Source organism: Schistocerca gregaria, chromosome 7 (genome assembly GCF_023897955.1).
Source record: "Schistocerca gregaria isolate iqSchGreg1 chromosome 7, iqSchGreg1.2, whole genome shotgun sequence".
NCBI classification, from domain to species: Eukaryota; Metazoa; Arthropoda; class Insecta; order Orthoptera; family Acrididae; genus Schistocerca; species Schistocerca gregaria.
In genome coordinates this window covers 103,459,681-103,484,867 of record NC_064926.1, presented here as the reverse complement: position 1 = coordinate 103,484,867, position 25,187 = coordinate 103,459,681, and positions in this window count along the sequence as shown.

Here is a 25,187-nt window from a genome sequence, read left to right as displayed (position 1 = left end):
GCGATCTGATTTGGTGAAGACTGCCAGTCTCGCTAGCGGGGTGAAAGCAGAGCTCACCATCTGCAGCATCGTCGACAGGACTGACTGCAGACCTTTGGTACAGAGCCGAGTGGAGGGTCTGAATCAGAGGCTAAGACGGTTCTGCGACCGTGTGGGCTGCAGATTCCTCGACTTGCGTCATAGGGTGGTGGGGTTTCAGGTTCCGCTGGATAGGCCAGGAGTCCACTACATGCAGCAAGCAGCTACACGGGTAGCAGGGGTTGTGTGGCGTGGACTGGGCGGTTTTTTAGGTTACATGGCCTCGGGCAAGTACAGAAAGGGCAACAGCCTCAAAGGGTGCGGGGCAAAGTCTGGACATGCGGGGGCCAAGCAGCAGACGGTAAAGTAATTGTAAACTGTCGAAGCTGCATTGGTAAAGTACCGGTACTTCAAGAGCTGATAGAAAGCACTGAAGCTGAAGTTGTTATAGGTACAGAAAGCTGGCTGAAGCCAGAGATAAATTCTGCCGAAATTTTTACAAAGGCACAGATGGTGTTGAGAAAGGATAGATTGAATGCAACCGGTGGTGGCGTGTTTATCGCTGTTAGTAGTAGTTTATCCTGTAGTGAAGTAGAAGTGGATAGTCCCTGTGAATTATTATGGGTGGAGGTTACACTCAACAACTGACCTAGGTTAATAGTTGGCTCCTTTTACCGACCTCCCGACTCAGCAGCGTTAGTGGCAGAACAACTGAGAGAAAATTTGGAATACATTTCACATAAATTTTCTCAGCATGTTATAGTCTTAGGTGGAGATTTCAATTTACCAGATATAGACTGGGACACTCAGATGTTTAGGACGGATGGTATAGTGACAGAGCATCGAGTGACATTATACTGAGTGCACTGTCCGAAAATTAACTCGAGAACCGACAGAGAACCGACTCATGGAGGTAATATCTTGGACCTACTGATAACAAACAGACCCGAACTTTTCGATTCTGTAAGTGCAGAACAGGGAATCAGTGATGATAAGGCCATTGCAGCATCCCTGAATATGGAAGTTAATAGGAATATAAAAAAGGGAGGAAGGTTTATCTGTTTAGCAAGAGTAATAGAAGGCTGATTTCAGACTACCTAACAGATCAAAACGAAAATTTCTGTTCCGACACTGACAATGTTGAGTGTTTATGGAAAAAGTTCAAGGCAATCGTAAAATGAGTTTTAGACAGGTACATGGCAAGTAAAACTGTGAGGGACGGAAAAAACACATCGTGGTTCAATAACAAAGTTAGGAAACTAGTGCGTAGGCAAAGAGAGCTTCACTCCAAGTGTAAACGCAGCCAAAACCTCTCAGACAAACAGAAGCTAAACGATGTCAAAGTTAGCGTAAGGACGGCTATGCGTGAAGCGTTCAGTGAATTCGAAAGTAAAATTCTATGTACCGACTTGACAGAAAATCCTAGGAAGTTCTGGTCTTACGTTAAATCAGTAAGTGGCTCGAAACAGCATACCCAGACACTCCGGGATGATGATGGCATTGAAACAGAGGATGACATGCGTAAAGCTGAAATACTAAACACCTTTTTCCAAAGTTGTTTCACAGAGGAAGACCGTACTGCAGTTCCTTCTATAAATCCTCGAACAAACGAAAAAATAGCTGACATTGAAATAAGTGTCCAAGGAATAGAAAAGCAACTGTAATCACTCAACAGAGGAAGGTCCACTGGACCTGACGGGATACCAGTTCGATTCTACAAAGAGTACGCGAAAGAACTTGCCCCCCTTCTAACAGCCATGTACCGCAAGTCTCTAGAGGAACGGAAGGTTCCAAATGATTGGAAAAGAACTCAGGTAATCACAGTCTTCTAGAAGGGTTGTCGAGCAGATGCGCAAAACTATAGACCTATATCTCTGACGTCGATCTGTTGTAGAATTTTAGAACATGTTTTTTGCTCGCGTATCATGTCGTTTTTGGAAACCCAGAATATGCTCTGTAGGAATCAACATGGATTCCAGAAACAGCGATCGTGTGAGACCCAGAAAATATTAGATACAGGCTCCCAGTTAGATGCTATTTTCCTTGACTTCCGGAAGGCGTCCGATACAGTTCCGAACTGTTGCCTGGAAACAAAGTAAGAGCCTACGGAATATCAGACCAGCTGTGTGGCTGGATTGAACAGTTTTTAGCAAACAGAACACAGCATGTTGTTATCAATGGAGATACGTCTACAGACGTTAAAGTAACCTCTGGCGTGCCACAGGGAGGTGTTATGGGACCATTGCTTTTCACAATATCTATAAATGACCTAGTAGATAGTGTCGGAAGTTCCATGCGGCTTTTCGTGGGTGATGCTGTAGTATACAGAGAAGTTGCAGCATTAGAAACTTGTAGCGAAATGCAGGAAGATCTGCAGCGGATAGGCAATTGGTGCCGGGAGTGGCAACTGACCCTTAACATAGACAAATGTAACGTATTGCGAATACATAGAAAGAAGGATCCTTTATTGTATGATTATATGATAGTGGAACAAACACTGGTAGCAGTTACTTCTGTAAAATATCTGGGAGTATGCATGCGGAACGATCTGAAGTGGAAAGATCATATAAAATTAATTGTTGGTAAGGCGGATACCAGGTCGAGATTCATTGGGAGAGTCCTTAGAAAATGTGGTCCATCAACAAAGGAGGTGGCTTACAAAACACTCGTTGGACCTATACTTGAGTACTGCTCATCAGTGTGGGATCCGTACCATATCGGGTTGACAGAGAAGATAGAGAAGATCCAGAGAAGAGCAGCGCGTTTCGTCACAGGGTTATTTGGTAACTGTGATAGCGTTACAGAGATGTTTGGCAAACTCAAGTGGCAGACTCTGCAAGAGAGGCGCTCTACATCACGGTGTAGCTTGCTCGCCATGTTTCGAGGGGTACGTTTCTGGATGCTTCCCCCTACTTATACCTCCCGAGGAGATCACGAATGCAAAATTAGAGAGATTCGAGCGCGCATGGAGGCTTTCAGACAGTCGTTCTTCCCGCGAACAATACGCGACTGGAACAGAAAAGGGAGGTAATGACAGTGGAACGTAAAGTGCCCTCCGCCACACACCGTTGGGTGGCTTGCGGAGTATAAATGTAGATGTAGATGTAGATAAAGCAACTTTTCAAAGAGTATTTTCATGTCATCGAGATGTCCTCTTGTGCTATGCAGAGAAGGATACGAGTGTTTATGTCTTTCATTATTTAAACAAACGGCGCATCAGTGAAGGGTGCTTCTTGTTCCTTGCCCCCACTGCTGTTGCCAATGCCCCCTTGTGCCATTACCACCACCGCCAACCCTGCAAGTAAGACCACATTGGACCGAAAGTCGTCAGCCAGAGAGGGCCAGGCAGCTTGATGATATGCGCACGCTGATGCTGTCATTGCTGCCAGCACTGGCTTGACCGTGACCAAGATGTACTCCAGCTCATGACAACGCAGCGCAAAGCGTTGGGTGACATCACTAATTGCCCTTGTATTTCAATGACTGGTGCAACGAACTTCGCCAGCCGCGGTGGTCTCGCGGTTCTAGGCGCTCAGTCCGGAACCACACGACTGCTACGGTCGCAGGTTCGAATCCTGCCTCGGGCATGGATGTGTGTGATATCCTTAGGTTAGTTAGGTTTAATTAGTTCTAAGTTCTAGGCGACTGATGACCACAGATGTTAAGTCGCATAGTGCTCAGAGCCATTTGAACCATTTTGCAACGAACTTCAACGGTCGACCATCCTGTTATCAACAGGAGGCATCGATATCACACTGCATTAATAGGGCATGGAACTAGAAAAATAGGTATTCACGTGCAATTGGAATCTTGGATTTATTGAAGCCTGTCTGTTATCTGTGATGCCAGGTTCCCCTCTGTTTGCAGCTAACCTACCTATCCATGCCACGGAAATACTCTTAGAAAAACTGCTATATAGCTAAGGTAAAGAATGCTTTTCTAAACTTGCCGGATAATTCCAGGATTCATAAAAATGTTTTAGACTGTGCACATATCAATAAGTCCGCTATATGCACCTGACCTTCTATTCTGCATCATGGAAAATGACTCAGACATATTATTCATTCAGATATGATATTTAGATAGTAAACAGTCTGTTATACATTGGCGACTAAATGAAAATCCACTTAACATGTTTACTCCCAAGGAAGAAAGTGCTCAATGCTGTATGGACCTGGAGGGCTGTTTATACCAGACCCACGAAAATTCACTCGTTAAGACGTGGAGACCTACTCTATGGAATAATTTTGGCCATACTAAAATAGCTGAACATCGCAGTCCTTCTAAAACCTGAATGGTGCTCATGCATAACTCACCCAAAAAATGAATAAAAACAAGTTGTCGGTTTCAGAATTAAGACTTCCGGGCAACACACTAAGTTGTTGGTTTAGCCATAATTGTAATCGGTTCTACATAGAAATGTGGTAGAATGTCCATTCCATATAAATTCAAATAGTAGATCTTCTACCCTATCTAAGACTGGCATTAGGTTTCTTCCCCCTCCCTTCACAGATTACTGTCATACATCGATCACACACTTTTTTCATGTAGTTAACTCGTTTTATTTTGTTGTTTCCAGATGATGCGGAGTATTCTGTGATGAAGATATCTCAGCAGGAGTAAATAACCATTTTCAGTATGTCTTGCACCGTAAACTGAAAGGGAAGTAAACGTGCAAACATCAGAATGTTGTCTGACTGTGAACTAAACACAGTTGAGATTTTGGGAAACCTACGTTATTGTGGCACGAAAGTGATATTGCATTCTGTAGACTGGTGTAGGTCGTATGTCAGTTCAATAGCGACTGCAGTATGTTTACTCATAATAGTCAAACAAAACCTGCAGTGGTACTGTGTAATAACAATATGAGTCTGAGTGACTTCCCATTAGCAATACAATAGGAACGCATTACAGAACACATTCGACCAGAGACTGACCTAGCAGTCTGAAGTTTATAGCTTTTATGAAACATTGGTGACCAGTTTACAGGAACATCTGCAGCAAATTCCAAATTCTATGGAATATTTTAATATGTGTTGCTTCTCGATATGCAAGACTTGATGAAGGTATAAATAACGTTCTTTTTTGAGTATGTATATGTACCGAGCTTTCTGTAGAAATAATTGGACTGTGTATATGACATTGTGTGCTTTTTTCCTATAAAAACCCTTATATTCTAGTGTAGTCACATAGTATGGAACACCCTCTTCACAAGGACTTCAGTATGACTTATTGGTCAGTGAATATATTGCTGGACAGTATCAGATTGATTATTATTGACCCATTTGACTGTGGGAAGGCGAAAGTTCTCATGTCCCTGCTGTTGCTTCTCGATGGTTTTCGTTCCAATAAAGTAAATGGATTTTAAAAATACTATTGCAGTCCAAATATCAGCTAGTTGAGGAAACACAGGACGGAGCAAGTAACGGCGGTCAAGATAATTTGTGGCAGCATTAATGGAGGATGAAAAGATCTATTGTTACTTTCAACATGATGGAGTAACTGCCCACACAGCACACCAAACCTTGGTGCACATTTTCACAATCTTCATGCCTGACAGAGTTGTTAGCAGAGGTCAGTCTGGTTGCAGCCTTAGACGGCCACCCAGGTCACCTGATCTGTCAGTGTGTGATTGCTTTGTGTTGGTAGCCCTCAAGTCTAAGGTGTATCACAACAACCCTCACACACTTCGAAAACTACAGCAGAACATTTTGGTGAGATTGCTGCAATTCCAGCAATCCAGATTTGATTTGTGTTCAGTAACTTGATGACCAGTGTGTTGGTGACTTGGTAACCTTGGTCACTTTCAATATCTACTATAGTCAGGTTAGTATTTTATTTCTTTTCTCCTCTGCTGTTCTCCTTTGTACCTTGGAACTTTGTTCTCTAGGCCACTTTTACTTGCCCCAGCCTGTAGTTTCAGATGTTGACAGTATTACAAATAAGACTTTCATCCAAAGTATTACAAATAAGACGTTTATCCAAAGTGAACTGCAGGAGTAAAACTTAATACAGGATTCATATTTGATGATATCAATGTGGAAAATCAAGATCAAAAATGGGAATTTTTTGTTTTGGTCATCACAGAGGCGTTAATGTGTTTTAAGTCAGACATTTTACAAGACCCCAAAGCAACTGATATGAGATAATTTTAACCTTATTATTGTATTTGAATGCATGGTGTCTGTTCCTTTGAAAGAACTGACACCACACAGATCACACAACTTGGAATCACTATATGTATCATTGTATTCAAACAGGATAATATTAATTTGAAACTCATTTACCAGGAACATGTAACAACTGCCACCACATTCAATATTTACAAATTTGCGTAGAGATTGCTGGGATCATTCACAGTACAGCTCTAGTTATCAATAAAACGAGGCTGCTGAAAGATGGTTGATACCAGTGGAACTTTCAGAAGGTTTTTAAAAAGATGATGCCATTTCTGTATGCATAGTGAAACAACATCGTAAATACGTCATTGTAATTTACAGTGTAGACGAGTTCATTCATACATTCAGCCACAATCAGTGTGAGAGGGGAAGGCACAACGTTCGTTTGTGCTTTGACTCGAAAATTCAGACACTCAACAAAAGTATTAAACGTCGTACTACTAGACTTCAAGCACTTAGCACAAGTATTAGAGCATTACATACCTATTTTGAGAAGGTTGATATAATTGAAAAGATGACAAGTGAGTTAACCGCGCAGATTCATGTAACTGAAAACAAGACAAACAAGGTAACTGTACTGATTGGCATAATTGAAAAGAAGGCCAAGAAGAATGTATATAATGGCTGTTCAGAAAGTATCTGATCTTATTTTTTATTGTTGAAACTAACTATGATGTCAGGGCACACAGGCCGTCTATGTTTGCAGGCATATGTAGTGTGCATACCTGTTTTATTTCACGATTGTGGGAACGCCCAGTCTCTGGATAGCTGTTGACATGTGATATGTGTAAGTGGTAGTCGTGGGATTCTGTGTTGTGAGCAAAATGACAGGAAAAGTGGTACAATGTTATTGTGTCAAATTTTGTTGTAAGCTTGGTGATTCTCTAGTTGAAACACTCCACATGATTCGACAAGTGTTTGGTGTCAAAGCAATGGGTATCACACAGATAAGGATAGGTACAATAACTTTGAAGTCTGCCACTCTTCACTGCTGAGTGAAGCACATTCAGGTAGGCCACAAACATCTGTAGTTGAGGTTGTTATTGATCACATGAAGACTTTTGGTGCAGGATAGATGGTTCAGAATCAGATAACTTGCCAACAGGTTAAAATTAGTATTGTATCCATTAATTCCATTCTAACAGAACACCCAGGCATCAGGAGGATTACAACCAAATTCTTGCCAAAGTTGCTAGTAACTGCGGACTCTGGACACTGTGAACAGTAATCCCAACTTCCTTAACAAAGATACCACTGTTGGTGAATCCTGGATTTATGTGGACAACCCAGAAACAAAGTTCCAGTCATTGCAATGGAAGCATACAGTACCCCAGAGACCCAAAACAGTGTGGCAGGTTCACAGCAATGTGAAAGTCACGCTGACTGTCTTTTTCGACTCTAATGGCGTGGTAATGTGTCAGATCCTGAAGCCAGTAAGAGGGTAGTTTCATGTAATGAATGAAAACGAGAAAATACAATTTGCTGTTAATGCCGATTTCTATCTTGAGATTGCGTGTAGAGTTTAGCTCTGATTGCCGTGAGCAAAGCGAGTGTGATGAATAGTTCTGCAACAAGTTGTTGACTGCAGTTTACTCAGATATATTGTATATGATGAATAGTTCTGCCACAAGTTGTTGATTGCAGTTTACTCAGATACATTGTATATCGTGAGATTGTGGTTGCATTAACAGTTCAATCATTAGTCACTTAAAATCAACTGTCGACAGAGTATCTCATATTCTCATCGTATCTCACACTAGCTGCTGCTAATATTGCTATGCACTACATGCAAGTCAAGAGCCCCTCACACATTCAATAATATTGTCAATCCATCAGTATATTGACCGCCTGAAGGCTCATACTGACGTATTGTCAATACTAGAAATACTGACAATCAGGATGGATGGCTCAAAAAATATTCTTAATATTGTCAATACATATTGAGCATGTGAGATCGAGCATTGATGCTTTGACAGCATTTGCCATTCAGTTTTTTGCAAAATTCGTGAATCAGCCAACCAATGCTAGAGTGCAGTGTTTGTATTTTCAATGTGTCATTGAGTCAAACATCTCTCAGTTTCAATTTTTCGAGTAGTCGTTTAACACAAAACAGTTACAATAGCACTACGCAATAGTAGTCATATTTGCCATTTTACAGTGACCAGTCGAGGATTCACTACATAAAATACATCTTCTTTTTACATTTTGTGCTAATGTGATGAGGCTGAAATGTATTTTGCAGTCATTGCATATTACGAAAATAATTTATGATATTTTTTGTTTATGTGGTTATTATTTTATTCAGTAATTAACATACAACAAGTCACTTCTATGTTCAGCCATTCTCAGACTTATTTTCTCTTTTTCTTTGTTTTCTGTTGTTGACCAGCTATAGCTAAAATAATTACACTGTGCCCTTTCTTTTGGGTGTTCAATATCTTGACCATGTAAAATCGCATTGCCAACTGACAGTAACAACAATATTGTTCATGATGTGAAAGTCGCTTCATTATAGTTGAAGTATAACAAACATGTATTGATAATATATATTGAATGTGTGCAGGACATTTACAGCACTTGTGAAATATCTGCCATACATTGCCTATAACTGAGGGCCAGCTGGCAGCCAATGTGGGAACACTGTAGCAGCAAGTGGCAGGTGTCAACTATCAAGTAATTTCAATTGGACTATAGTTCCTATTATCATTAGAGATTGCCCCAAATGGAGTGAATCTGTAAAGAGTGTTCCTATTGATATTCGTACTGAATATGAAGCCCCTCACAATTTCACATCAGGTACAGCAGCATTCACATCTTGTATGATATCATCAACTACAGCCCACTTACGAGAATTGTGTAGAGACTTATGTACATTAATAGGTGTAACACAACAACTGAACCATTTTGCAACGGCACCTCAAACTGCTAACATTATAATCGATGTCCAAGGCTTCCTCAGCGAAGACGTAGGATTTATCACATTAACAGATGAGGAGCAAGTTATCACATCTTTCACAACTGTAACTTCAACTAAACCTTCCAAGACCACAGGTGCCTCAAAACTCGTAAAACAGCTTTATGGATCAGTCGATCAGTCGAGATTATCATGACATCAACTGGGAGAACAGTTGAATTACTTTTGAAGATATTGTGACATTATTTCGAAATTTCAATCAAATTACAAATAAGTTATTTTTAAAACTATCTCTCATGCCTTCTTATTTTACAAACATGCCCTTAGCACTCTGACCCAGGAGCCACCATGCCATGCATCCATCTTTCCCTAATGGAAGCTGGATGGTAGTGGCTGAAATGCTAGCCTCATCTATAGAAGCTCAGTTTCACTTCGATCTGCCTCCACCGATTCGCCCTTCACAATCCTACCAGCCTTAGCAACATCATCATCATCAGTATCATCATTATCATGCAGGGACACTGGTAGCAGTAGCAACAAGTGTGCTGATTTTCAAGGGAAGGTAATGATCGCAGTGTACCATCATTCCTCTTTGGTGATGATACATATGCGGAGTTAATGGATCCTGTTGAGGGCAGTCAGGATCTCGAATATGAGTACCATTCGTTTCCTGTGTGTATGTGTCTGTATTTTCAATACTTATTATCCATTATGTTGTTGTTTTTTGATACTGATGAATGACTGTACTTTAAGGGTAACCTCTCAGGAGGCTGATGATGAAGTGGCTGATTTAACTACACCATCCTTTGATGATGATGCTGGTATATAACAATATTTATAAATGTGCAAGTGTATGTATTTTCGCATTTTACTTAGCTAGTATTGTTCTTGCTGTTTCAGAATCGATGAATTATCATATACCACTAACACCATTCAAAGCTTTGACAGTATCAGAGGGTTGGCGTTGAAATGCCATCCGATGTATTGAGATTCTGGCTACACCATCACAGGTGAGTCTCCTATATACATGCCTGTGTCACATTTTACTTGGCCAGCATCGTTCTTGCTCTTTCAGGGCCAATTAATGTACTGACGCTCCGTTGTTTTCAGCATCATCAGTCGACAGAGCTGGCAGCTAAACATTAACCCATGCACTGAGATGCTGGCCACACTATCACAGACCTCTAACTATGTTAAGGAATGTATATCTCTTTCTCTACATAATATATGTGAGCACATATACATACTGATGCTATTGTTTTCATGTGTACTTAACAAAATATCAGTTTCGCTTTTTCTAGTGAGCCAGATGCAGCAAGCCATGTTTTCTGTTATGAGTCAATGGATTCATGCAGGCCAACACACTGACTCTGACGATGAGGAGATGATTCCCAGAGTTTATGTATCTCTTTTACTTGTGTGTGTGTGTGTGTGTGTGTGTGTGTGTGTGTGTAAATATTCGAAATTCATGGGCTGTTGTGTTGTTTTGTTCAGAAATGCTCAACGAGTAGGAGATACCATTCTTATCACTGTCACATGTAACACCACCAATGAGACAACTTATGGTCCAAGATGATGAACTCTTGTAGTGGCTGGACAATAGGTTTGATGAGTGATGTGCACCATTGAATCAAACAGGTGAGCCAGACTTTTGAACTACTTGTAAATATGAATCTCTATAGTTTGTGTGTGAGTGTGTCTGTGTTCATATGTGTGTGTGTGTGTGTGTGTGTGTGTGTGTGTGTGTGTGTGTGCGTGTAAATTTTATAGACTGTTGCGCTGCTTTTTTCAGAAATGCAAGACTAATAAGAGATTCCAAGAGATTCCACCCCTATCGCCAACAATATAGCTTTTATGATAGGCAGTGTTCTTGTGAAGCATGCACCCAGACTTACACGACTGCCAGTGGCAATGCCCACACCACTGGTGGCTGAGGCACAATCCACATCCTGCCTTCTACAGCTGGCAAAAGTCATGCCTAAGCCTATGTCAGCCAGGAAACAGCATGCAACCAGACTATCACGAATAGTAGTGCTATCTACACTTGCATCACCAATGTCATAAGCAGCAGTAGCACCATCATCAACATCTAGACCGCCGACCACGGTGGTCTAGCGGTTCTAGGCGCTCAGTCCGGAACCGCGCGACTGCTACGGTCGCAGGTTCGAATCCTGCCTCGGGCATGGATGTGTGTGATGTCCTTAGGTTAGTTAGGTTTAAGTAGTTCTAATTTCTAGGGGACTGATGACCACAGATGTTAAGTCCCATAGTGCTCAGAGCCATTTGAACCTTTTATTCAACATCTAGACCACCTGAATGGGATCTCCAACGCATTAACGAAGATCAACTATCATCTAGCAGTGGCCTCTCTTCCCATTCTAATTACTTGGAGACAGGATCTTGCTTACCCGCACCTATAATGTGGTCAGGTACAGAGATCTGTCCTTTTCATGAAAAGATGACTATCCATTGTGGAAAGGGAACTTTCTAAAATCTTAAAATATTTTTGGTATCCCACTATTAATGGCACTGCTGTGATATGCTGCGGGTTCACAAGTTCACTCTCCCACCTAAGAAGGATGTCTCGAAAAATGTCTTTATATATGAGCAAGGTGATAATTGCGAAATATTACAGGGCACTTCAGGTGCTAAGTGATTTGATGAGCTTTCCCTCAAGCCATTGCAGGCTCTCTGAATTCTAGCAAAGAGGTTCGGGTAATGCTCTCTATAGAGTTCTCTATATGGACATTCACATCCATATACATGATACAGTATGTGATGGGTCCTGCAATATCCTCCTTCCAAAAAGACATAACTGTTATTAACGTCGAAACTTAAGACAGGTACTGCTTTCTGTAGTCACTACTGGGTTGCAAGAAAAATTATAAGAAAAATTCACATAGTCCACAACAATATGATGTTGATTTTTTTCTCGTAATAGGGTTTTTGGTGGTGACCATTCAGCCATCTCAATAGTGGAACGTCAATTATGACGATACAAATGTAACAACAACACAGCACCCTGTCCCCAAGTGGTGAAAATCTCCTACTTGGCCAGGAATCAACCCAAGGCTCCTTCGCTTAGCAGTCTGCTGTACTGACCAAGTAGCAACCAAGGCGTTTTACCATTTGGATGCTTGTGGATATTATAAACATTCTGCTATTAACTTCTCCAAGGGCCTTCAGTAGTCAAGAAATTTGAGAGGCAGAATACCCATGTATCTACACTCCTGGAAATTGAAATAAGAACACCTTGAATTCATTGTCCCAGGAAGGGGAAACTTTATTGACACATTCCTGGGGTCAGATACATCACATGATCACACTGACAGAACCACAGGCACATAGACACAGGCAACAGAGCATGCACAATGTCGGCACTAGTACAGTGTATATCCACCTTTCGCAGCAATGCAGGCTGCTATTCTCCCATGGAGACGATCGTAGAGATGCTGGATGTAGTCCTGTGGAACGGTTTGCCATGCCATTTCCACCTGGCGCCTCAGTTGGAACAGCGTTCGTGCTGGACGTGCAGACTGCGTGAGACGACGCTTCATCCAGTCCCAGACATGCTCAATGGGGGACAGATCCGGAGATCTTGCTGGCCAGGGTAGTTGACTTACACCTTCTAGAGCACGTTGGGTGTCACGGGATACATGCGGATGTGCATTGTCCTGTTGGAACAGCAAGTTCCCTTGCCAGTCTAGGAATGGTAGAACGATGGGTTCGATGACGGTTTGGATGTACCGTGCACTATTCAGTGTCCCCTCGACGACCATCATTGGCACCAAGGCAGAAGCGACTCTCATCGCTGAAGACGACACGTCTCCATTCGTCCCTCCATTCACGCCTGTCGCGACACCACTGGAGGCGGGCTGCACGATGTTGGGGCGTGAGCGGAAGACGGCCTAACGGTGTGCGGGACCGTAGCCCAGCTTCATGGAGACGGTTGCGAATGGTCCTCGCCGATACCCCAGGAGCAACAGTGTCCCTAATTTGCTGGGAAGTGGCGGTGCGGTCCCCTACGGCACTGCGTAGGATCCTACGGTCTTGGCGTACATCCGTGCGTCGCTGCGGTCTGGTCCCAGGTCGACGGGCACGTGCACCTTCCGCCGACCACTGGCGACAACATCGATGTACTGTGGAGACCTCACGCCCCACGTGTTGAGCAATTCGGCGGTACGTCCACCCGGCCTCCCGCATGCTCACTATACGCCCTCGCTCAAAGTCCGTCAACTGCACATACGGTTCACGTCCACGCTGTCGCGGCATGCTACCAGTGTCAAAGACTGCGATGGAGCTCCGTATGCCACGGCAAACTGGCTGACACTGACGGCGGCGGTGCACAAATGCTGCGCAGCTAGCGCCATTCGACGGCCAACACCGCGGTTCCTGGTATATCCGCTGCGCCGTGCGTGTGATCATTGCTTGTACAGCCCTCACGCAGTGTCCGGAGCAAGTATGGTGGGTCTGACACACCGGTGTCAATGTGTTCTTTTTTCCATTTGCAGGAGTGTATTCTTGTATGTGGCCTGTAGGAATGCAAGTCAGGCGATGATGTTGTTACACACAAGATCATTGAGTCCCTTTACTTTTCCAAACTCACTGGTCAGCGTTAGCAACATGTAGATTTTCTGTTAACCTCTGAGGGTGAGAGACAAACTTCTGATGGATCAAAAGCATGCCCCATCATCTCTCCTCCCAAATGTTGAACCATAATGGTAAATGGCACTTTTGCCCTTTAGTCTCATTAAAGTGACTGGCTAATTGACATTTCACGAGTTGGAGCTGGTTTCCTCCAACCAGAGCGTTGAATGTCACTCCCAAAATGTATGCTGTTACCAAACTGACACAACACTCGGTCACATAACTTGCAATTCCTCTTTCAGAAGTCTTTTATGATGTGTTTACAGCCAGAATCATGGGTCTGGCACATTTATTATGTTTTTCAAATGGTTCAAATGGCTCTGAGCACTATGGGACTCAACTGCTGTGGTCATTAGTCCCCTTAGAACTTAGAACTACTTAAACCTAACTAACCTAAGGACATCACACACATCCATGCCCGAGGCAGGATTCGAACCTGCGACCGTAGCAGTCGCACGGTTCCGGACTGCGCACCTAGAACCGCGAGACCACTGCGGCCGGCTATTTTGTATTTCATAATGCGTGATAATCATACTACAAACAAGACACACACATAACGTTGCTAATGAAATTTACACGTTTCACACACAGTACTAACCAAACACTATGGGGCGCTTCCGCACAAGACGCGAATCAGCGTCACATATGTGGTTATTATAGTCACAGAAGTCAGCTTACATAAACTTTGTACAACAATACATGAAACTGAGTCTTTGAAGGCTTCAATTCATCGTTGGGCCTGGGTGATTACAGTAAAAAATTACCACTTCATACTGTGTTCTAGTTTAGGTCAGCCAGCATGGTAGCTCAGTGTGTGCGGTCAGAGCGTTAGCTGCCCTCTGTAATAAAAAACTAAACGATGAACTTGAATGGGTGTCCTGGGACATCGGCCCCAAACATATGCAACGAACAAAATGAGATAAAAAAAGAAAGGTTAGAATGTTAGCCTACAATGCTGAAGGTTTTAGGTTCGAATATTGTCAATAGTCCTGACATTTTTGTTTTGTTTTGTTTTTAAATCTAATCCAAAGAGTTTGGGTATCATTTTTATATAATTAATATTATTTTAATTATATTATATTATATTATTTTATTATTTTAATTATATTAATTAATAAGTTTAAATGTAATTTTAAATTTATAATTATTTTCCACAGAATTTTCTTCTTTTTATTGGCTTTTCTATTTACTCTTATTTTTCTACCTACCATTCTTTTTTCGTCTGGAATCTTCCTGTGTCATCTATAATCTTCAACCAAGTTCCAATGAGAACTGCTCATTGGTTGGTAACGTGGAAGTTTGTGTAGCCAGTGAGAGTGTAGTTTCATGTAACTCGAGACTGTGAGAAATTACAGTTTGTTTTTAGTGCTGATACCGAACTTATTATGTCTTGAGTTTGGTCGTGGAGCTTAGCTTTAATAGCTGTGAAGAAAGCGATCGTGATTTTAGTTCTGCTGCAGATTGTTGACCACTGCTTTCTCAGATACGTTACACGTCACGAGACGGTGGTTGGCTAACAACATGAGTTTAAATTAGGACTACAAAACGCGTCGTCTGCTGCAGTTTAGTTTTTAGTCAGTTAAAATCAGCTGTCGACAGAGCATCTCGCTTTTTCGACACACCTTGCTGGGGCCACTTTCAAAATTGCTCTGTGTTACACCTTAACAGGGTTTGTGAAGTGACTTCCGTATTTGCGTATTGCCGAAACAGAGCGGTAGTCGGTGGACGATGTGACAACACTGTAGCAGCAACTGACAGATGTCAACAACAAGTAATTTTAAATGGACTATTGATGCCTTATTACGAGTGAGCTGTTAACAATGAATCTGGTAGATCGGTCTATCGAGTACTGATATGTGTAAAAATGCCTACTGAGGAGAAAAAATTCTTAAGGTTTAACGATTTTCTCCATGAGTAGCGAGTACCCTTTGCCGTATATGCAGACTTTGAATGTAATCTCGCTCCTGTGGTGGGCTGTGAGGGTGATCCCACTGCCTCACATTCTCATCTTACACGATGGCATGAACCTTCTGTGGTAGCATATCAAAATGAATGCGCATATTATTCTAGCCTTAATAATTTTGATTCATACCTGGGGATAATTCAGTGGGATGGTTGCTCTCTGAGCTTGCAATCCTGCAATGAAAGTTGATGAGATTTATAGCACTGCCGTTTCTGTGACCAAAATGCAGGAAGATAAATTACTGTAAAGGAATGCAGACACAGAGCCAGAAATATCTCATAGAGATTATTGCCACTTATCGGGCAAATTCCATGGTACTGCACACAATGCATGCAACTTGAATCACCAACTCCCAGGACACATACCTGTTTTCATCCACAATTTGTGGTTATATGCTTACTTCCTAGTCGAGCCCTTGACTCATTACAGGCTCATCAAAATCAGGGTAGTATCCTACCTAAGAGATAGATTTCATTTTTGAAGAGAATCACCAAAAATGTTAGACTAGATTTACTTGACTCACAGGTATTCTTACTGGCACTACTACAGAAAATTGTTGAAACCAAGCATTAGGAGGGTTTACATCTTTCGAGCGATGATTTTAAGTTTCAGCTCATAACGAAGAAGGAGGTTTTTCCCATATAAATATCTGGATTCGAGGGAGAAAATAAATCCATATTGCCTGACATAACCGCATTCGCCATAAACTCTCAGGTATTTATATAGTGGATGTGGAGCATGAGGACATAATGAGCGTATGGCAGGAATGCTTCATCTCTAAATTAGAGAAATATGCAGAGTTTTGTGTGGCCACAGACGTGCACTTCCTTGCAGACATTTTTGAACGATCGCAGAGTGTATGCCTGGAAATATACTATCTGGAACCTGTCTACTACTACGCTTTCATGGGACGCCATGTTGAAAAAGATATGTGTCAACATTGAACTCTTAACTGCTGTTGACATCCTGCTATTTCTCAAATGAGGTATAGTGGGAGACTTTGCCCATGTGTCCATAGGTACACCAAGGCATATAGTCCACAATAGCATGAACAGTTCAGTGCATCTGGCGATTTAAGTTACATAATGAACTTAGATGTAAACATCTTGAATGTAAATGCTGTGGAACAATCTCTACCCACTGAAGAGTTTCTATAGTTGCCTGATAAAGAAATAGTCAGATTGGATAAAAAAATTAAAGATGTGCCGACAGATTCTGAAACGTGATAAATTTGGAGGTGCATTTAAGGTATCCTAGAGTCTGCATGACAGGCACATAGATTTGCTGCTGTGTCCAGAGCTCCCAGTTCTGGAAAATGGTTTCCACCTCAACCAGATGACAACACAGGAGGAAACAGCAAGATACATACTACATTACCGTCATCTCCAGCAATGTGTTAAGTTTGGGTTGCTACTGGATACAGTCGCCCACTTCACATACTTTAAGCGGTGCCCTGGTTGAAGCAATACATTGAATTACATACCAAAAAAAGGACTCCGCAATTTGCGTATTTGAGAAAGAGTTTTAAAAATTTATGATAGAGAGACTCTTGGCACAACTGTGCAAAATATCCGAGAACACTGTGAAACTCAGTTAGTTATCCATTGAGATGGGCATCGTGGTGCAGCAGATTGTATCGCTAGGACAAATTTTAAATGGGCCTCAGTGTTCAATAAAGTTATCGTTGAACTGAGAAACTGTGTGGGGCTCAAAATTGAACCGTATGGGACTTTGCAGTACAAAACTTATTACGAACATCAGACGATGCATATGAAATGTGTGCTGAGATGTAGAACAACTGGCTGCTTTGCCAATGGATGCGACATCAGCACTAATGGGGGCTTTTAATGCTGCATTAAAAACATGGGACGAAGCTGACCATGTAGCGAGTCAGATTATTGTCAGAACTAACAAAGGAAGAGTCATGGCATTGTTGGTTGTCTGTGAGAGTGCACGAGATGTGTGTTCTGTTTGAACAGAAAACAAAGCAAGCTGCGTATTCTATTCAGTCAGAATTCTTCAGTTTTCACATGCGTTCAGGTGATGATATGATGACACATATCATTCGATTTCAAAAGTTGCTTCAACGAATGCAACACCGCACTGTGAAACCTGATGAATAATGAGTAATGGTGCAACTACCTGTCACGCTGCCTGACAGTTACGGAAGTGTACAACAGTCATAGAGGGCAAAAAAAAATGGTTCAAATGGCTCTGAGCACTATGGGACTTAACATCTGAGATCATCAGTCTCGTAGAACTTAGAACTACTTAAACCTAAGTAACCTAAAGACATCACACACATCCATGCCCGAAGCAGGATTCGAACCTGCGACTGTGGCGGTCGCGCGGTTCCAGACTGTAGCGCCTAGAACAGCTCGACCACTCCGGTTGGCCCATAGAGGGCAATATCCAAAGATTAACAGACACTAAAACATTTAATGGATGTATTAAATCCTAACGATAGTCGATGTGCTTAACAGAGAGAGAAGTGAGACGAGTTAAATGCACTCTTCACTATCAAGACAAATCTTAAAGAATCGAAAAATGCATGCCACACCACTGGCAGGAATGTTATTTCATCAACTAAATACAAAAACTCGATATACAAAAATAAGCTGAAATGTTTTGGTTGTCGTTGATTTGGTCATATAAAAAATGTGTCTAAATTTCAAACAAAAGTAAAAAACTCTTCATAATCAAAATAAAACTGTAGCTTTGGCAATTACAGCTAAAAAACTTGTACAATATGAATGACTGTCAAACAATTTAAAATCCGATATGGTAAAATAATCTATATTCAACTGAGTGAGAGTCCAAGGATTTGAACTTTCACCCAGTTTAATGGAGACCATTTATCGTCTCTGATTTTAAATTGTTTGATTGTCCCTCACACTGTGTAAAAGTGAAATGGCTGAGTTGACCTTCAGTGATGAAGAAATGAGTTCAGAGTAGGATGAGAACTCGTGAATTGCCGATTGTGGAGCAACATGGCCAAGAAAACTGAGTGGTATACATTGTTTATTAAGTTTGCAAAATCACAGCAGATATGCATGGGGAATGATTTGACTCGGAATACACAAGTTAATGGCACTATTTATTTTGAAGCCTTCATTGAGAACAGAAGTAACGTCTTATGGATATGTTTTGTGTACTCCAGAAGGTCAGAAAAAAATCTACTTTCTGTGTAATCTGCTATGGACAAAGGATTAGACTTTTATTCATCGTAACAGAAGTGTGTGTTTCGAAACATTGTGTTGTAAAAGCATGTGGTATACACACTGGCAGCTTATTGAAGATGCTGACTTGAGTGACAAAACAAATTCATCCTTGTAATCCAGAGATAAATCTTGCATCAAAAGAATCTCTGCTTGGGTCATCAGAATAAACAGCATGTCCAACAATTCCTGACGCAATGCAATGTTCATCTACATCTACATCCATACTCCGCAAGCCACCTGACGGTGTGTGGCGGAGGGTACCCTGAGTACCTCTATCGGTTCTCCCTTCTATTCCAGTCTCGTATTGTACGTGGAAAGAAGGATTGTCAGTATGCTTCTGTGTGGGCTCTAATCTCTCTGATTTTATCCTCATGGTCTCTTCGCGAGATATACGTAGGAGGGAGCAATATACTGCTTGACTCTTCGGTGAAGGTATGTTCTCGAAACTTTAACAAAAGCCCGTACCGAGCTACTGAGCGTCTCTCCTGCAGAGTCTTCCACTGGAGTTTATCTATCATCTCCGTAACGCTTTCGCAATTACTAAATGATCCTGTAACGAAGCGCGCTGCTCTCCGTTGGATCTTCTCTATCTCTTCTATCAACCCTACCTGGTACGGATCCCACACTGCTGAGCAGTATTCAAGCATTGGGCGAACAAGCGTACTGTAACCTACTTCCTTTGTTGTCGGATTGCATTTCCTTAAGATTCTTCCAATGAATCTCAGTCTGGCATCTGCTTTACCGACGACCAACTTTATATGATCATTCCATTTTAAATCACTCCTAATGAGTACTCCCAGATAATTTATGGAATTAACTACTTCCAGTTGCTGACCTGCTATTTTGTAGCTAAATGATAAGGGACCTATCTTTCTATGTATTCGCATCACATTACACTTGTCTACATTGAGATTCAATTGCCATTCCGTGCACCATGCGTCAATTCGCTGCAGATCCTCCTGCATTTCAGTACAATTTTCCATTGTTGCAACCTCTCAATACACCACAGCATCATCTGCAAAAAGCCTCAGTGAACTTCCGATGTCATCCACCAGGTCATTTATGTATATTGTGAATAGCAACGGTCCTATGACACTCCCCTGCGGCACACCTGAAATCACTCTTACTTTGGAAGACTTCTCTCCATTGAGAATGACATGCTGCGTTCTGTTATCTAGGAACTCCTCAATCCAATCACACAATTGATCTGATAGTCCGTATGCTCTTACTTTGTTCATTAAACGACTGTGGGGAACTGTGTCAAACGCCTTGCGGAAGTCAAGAAACACGGCATCTACCTGTGAACTCGTGTCTAAGGCCCTCTGAGTCTCGTGGACGAATAGCGAGAGCTGGGTTTCACACGATCGTCTTTTTCGAAACCCATGCTGATTCCTACAGAGTAGATTTCTAGTCTCCAGAAAAGACATTATACTCGAACATAATACGTGTTCCAAAATTCTACAACTGATCGACGTTAGAGATATAGGTCTATAGTTCTGCACATCTGTTTGACGTCCCTTCTTGAAAACTGGGATGACCTGTGCCCTTTTCCAATCCTTTGGAACGCTTCGCTCTTCTAGAGACCTACGGTACACCGCTGCAAGAAGGGGGGCAAGTTCCTTCGCGTACTCTGTGTAAAATCGAACTGGTATTCCATCAGGACCAGCGGCCTTTCCTCCTTTGAGCGATTTTAATTGTTTCTCTATCCCTCTGTCGTCTATTTCGATATCTACCATTTTGTCAACTGTGCGACAATCTAGAGAAGGAACTACAGTGCAGTCTTCCTCTGTGAAACAGCTTTGGAAGAAGACATTTAGTAATTCGGCCTTTAGTCTGTCATCCTCTGTTTCAGTACCATTTTGGTCACAGAGTGTCTGGACATTTTGTTTTGATCCACCTACCGCTTTGACATAGGACCAAAATTTCTTAGGATTTTCTGCCAAGTCAGTACATAGAACTTTACTTTCGAATTCATTGAAAGCCTCTCGCATAGCCCTCCTCACACTGCATTTCGCTTCGCGTAATTTTTGTTTGTCTGCAAGGCTTTGGCTATGTTTATGTTTGCTGTGAAGTTCCCTTTGCTTCCGCAGCAGTTTTCTAACTCGGTTGTTGTACCACGGTGGCTCTTTCCCATCTCTTACGATCCTGCTTGGCACATACTCATCTAACGCATATTGTACCATGGTTTTGAACTTTGTCCACTGATCCTCAACACTGTCTGTACTTGAGACAAAACTTTTGTGTTGAGCCACCAAGTACTCTGAAATCTGCTTTTTGTCACTTTTGCTAAACAGAAAAATCTTCCTACCTTTTTTAATATTTCTATTTACGGCTGAAATCATCGATGCAGTAACCGCTTTATGATCGCTGATTCCCTGTTCTGCATTAACTGATTCAAATAGTTCGGGTCTGTTTGTCACCAGAAGGTCTAATATGTTATCGCCACGAGTCGGTTTTCTGTTTAACTGCTCAAGGTAGTTTTCAGATAAAGCACTTAAAAATATTTCACTAGATTCTTTGTCCCTGCCACCCGTTATGAACGTCTGAGTTTCCCAGTCTATATCCGGCAAATTAAAATCTCCACCCAGAACTATAACATGGTGGGGAAATCTACTCGAAATATTTTCCAAATTATTCTTCAGGTGCTGAGCCACAACAGCTGCTGAGCCTGGGGGCCTATAGAGACATCCAATTACCATGTCTGAGCCTGCTTTAACCGTGACCTTCACCCAAATCATTTCACAATTCGAATCTCCGTCAATTTCCTTCGATACTATTGCACTTCTTATCGCTATAAACACGCCTCCCCCTTCACTGTCCAGCCTATCTCTGCGGTATACATTCCAATCCGAGTTTAGCATTTCATTACTGTTTACGTCTGGTTTCAGCCAACTTTCTGTTCCTAGTACTATATGGGCGTTGTGACCGTTTATTAATGAGAGCAGTTCTGGGACCTTTCTATAGACGCTCCTGCAGTTTACTATAAGCACATTAATATTGTTATTCCTTGTTGCGTTTTGCCTACTGCCTTGCCGCGTCTCAGGAGGCGTCTTGTCGGGCCTAGGGAGGGAATTCTCTAACCTAAAAAAACCCCATGTGCACTCCATGTTGAAGGTGAAGACTTTCTGGAAAAATTTTGTGAGGCAGTAGCGTCGACGCAGTTTTCAGTCATGACTGTAGCGAACCATGCAACATGGAGGAGTGACTAATGCTGATCTGTATTAACTTATTTAGTGTAAATCATTGGGAGGAACTGAATATTTTTGCTGCTTTACTTGTGATTTTTCAAGGCAACACATGGTACATTTTCTCAAGCAGAAGTCTGAGACTGCAGAGAAATTTGCAGATGTCGTGAGCATTATGAAGAATTTTTGTTCAACTACCAGAAACATTTCAATGTGATGGCATACGAGAATGTGATAATATTGAAGTTAAAGATTTGATGAAATTAAATAGTATATAACTTATCATCACAAATCCTTGCACTCCAGAGCAGAATGGATGTGGTGAGCATACCGACAGAACTGTTGTGGAACTACATCGAACCATGTTGCCAGCTAATGGTCCACCCGAGTTTTGGGGGGAAGAAACGATAAACATAGCTGTTTATGCGTTAAATAGAATTGGTACAAATTTTGTGAATGGCGGAACACCCTACCAAGTATTCACTGGAAAGATGATGCAGCCAAATAAACTTCATATTTTTTGGACAAAGTGTTTTGCTCATATTCCAAAAGAAAAGCGAAAGAAGTGGGATCCAAAAAGAACACAAAGACCCTTTGCTGGTTATTATAATGAAATTGATGGCTTCTGAGTGTGGATTGAATCAGAAAAAGGGATTTCTTGCAGTAAGGCTATTTCTTTTGAACCCAAGATAACTGGGAAGTCAATGGTATTGCTGCCAAATCAAATGGGCGATGAAGAATCGAAGAGTCATCTTGAAGATGACGCAAGTGTGTTTAAACAACCTGCAGAAGGAAATTCTAGCGAAGGAGAACTGAGGAATAGGCAACAGCCAAAGACACCAGAAGGTTTCATTCAAATTATACTGGGTGAAATAAATGAGCGTAAGAATTATACAGAGGTTTATTGTATCCTGCCTACTCATCAAATATGGGGTGCCTAGGAAACCTGCTTTCTCGGATTGCTAGACAACAATTCAAGCAAATCGTATTAATGAGCTCTTATTACAGTAAGATGAATGACAATACTTAACTTTGAGAAGCAAGCAAAGGATGACACGCAAATAAGAAAACTGTTCAGTATATAGAATGCTACACAGTAAAAGTGAAATGGTTGTTCTTGATGCTATTCTTTAAGTCGCTGCTGAAGAACTCGTAGGACTGGTGGTCTTCAACTGGGCCACGGCCAGGCGCTGCGTTGCTTATGCCCTCTCCATGTCGTGGGCGCTGCCATGCGGTTGGCGTCCTAGAGAGGGGTCAGTCTGTGTGCAATTGGCTGACGTTGTCTCACAGCCCTCTCTGCTCTAATGTTCCCCCACTTGGCTTTACACTAGAACAAGGTTAGTGATTCTATAGACCATGAACACTGGAGAATAGCAGTGGAGGAAGAAATGGCTTCGTTGGAAGAAAATGCTATGTGGCCTGTGGAACCTCTGTCACTAGATCATAAGCCCATTACAGACCATTGGATTTATACGATTATGCGTAAAGCTGGTGGTAAAATTGATTGCTACAAAGCAAGACTAGTTGTTCCTGGATTTAGTCTACAAGAAATTATTGACTATAATTAAATGTTTAGTCCTTTTCCTAGATATGGTATAATTAGTACAATAAAACAATTTTGAGTGTTGGTGCTAGTGAGCATCTTCAATTGGCATAGTCTGATGTAAAATCTGTTTTTAATGACTTCTTAAAGAGAGAGAGAGAGAGAGAGAGAGAGAGAGAGAGAGAGAGAGAGAGAGAGAGAGAGAGAGAGAGAGAGAGAGAGAGAGAGAGAGCAGCCTGAGGAATTTAATTATGGGACCGATAGGGTGTGCAAGCTTTTTAAAAGTTTATATGTTTTGAAACAGCTTCCAAGGTGCTAGAACCGATGGTTAAAGGACATACTAATGAATGTTGGTCTTGTGGAAAGTTTGGCAGATCTGTGCCTTTTCTATCAAGAAAATTGCAATGTGAAGTTGATGATAGTTCTGTATGTCGATGATGGATTAATACCTGCAAGTAAGAAGGACATTGACGTTTTCCTAAGGAAAATTCAAGATGAGTTTAAGACTGCTGCTGAATGTATAGGATTTTTCTTTAATATTATTATGACATGTCATGAAAATGGATTAACAGAGATTAATCAAGAAAATTATAATAAGACATTCTTCAATGGATTAACATGACAGAGGCAATTCCTGTATCAACTCCAGTTGAGCAATATCTACAGCCAGATGAGCTGACCAATTATAAACCAATTTATGCTCAATATCGAGAAGGAGCTGGCTGTCTCGTGTATTTACCTGTTGGTACAAGGCCTGATATAGCATTTTTAGTGAGCTATGTGTCGAAATTGTTATGACGAAAATCGTTGATCTTTGGTAAAAAGGATTCTAAAGTATATTAAAGGTTCAGTGTCACTGGGTATATGCAGACAGAAGGCTGGAGATGCTGATTCTGCCAGTGATCCAGCAGCTCAATGCCCAGTTAGCAAAGTGATCGCAAGATTTTGTGGAGGGCGGTTTTCTGGGCTAGTAAGCGGCAACAATGCATATCATGGCCAACAACTGAGTCAGAATATTTGGCTGCCAATGAATGGGCAAGAGAAGGAATATCGCTATCCAAGCTATATGAAGTAATTTCACCACTGGAGAGTTTTCCTATTCTCCTGGTTGATAATGCAAGTGCCATTAAACGGGGTCAAAATCTTGAATTTCACAAGAGATTAAACCATACTGATGTTTGTATGCACTAAATCTGTGAGAAAATTCAAAGTCAACTATTCATCGAGCAAGTACTGGGCAATAAGCAAGCTACAGATATTCTCACCAAACCAGTGTCATGTGTCCAGCTTGAATATTTAAAATCGTTTATGGGGTTGTGTTGAGCAATATAAGCATTTAGGGGAATTGCTGAAGTGAAATGTTTATATTAATCTCTATTCAATGCAGCATATCTCTGTTTTTCGTTGCTGTCCTAAGATATGTGTGTCTTATTATAGCAACCACGTTGTGAGTGTGCTTTATACTGTACCCTTTCTTCATAAAGGTTAGGCAATAGTCTGCACAGCAAAAGGCTTTT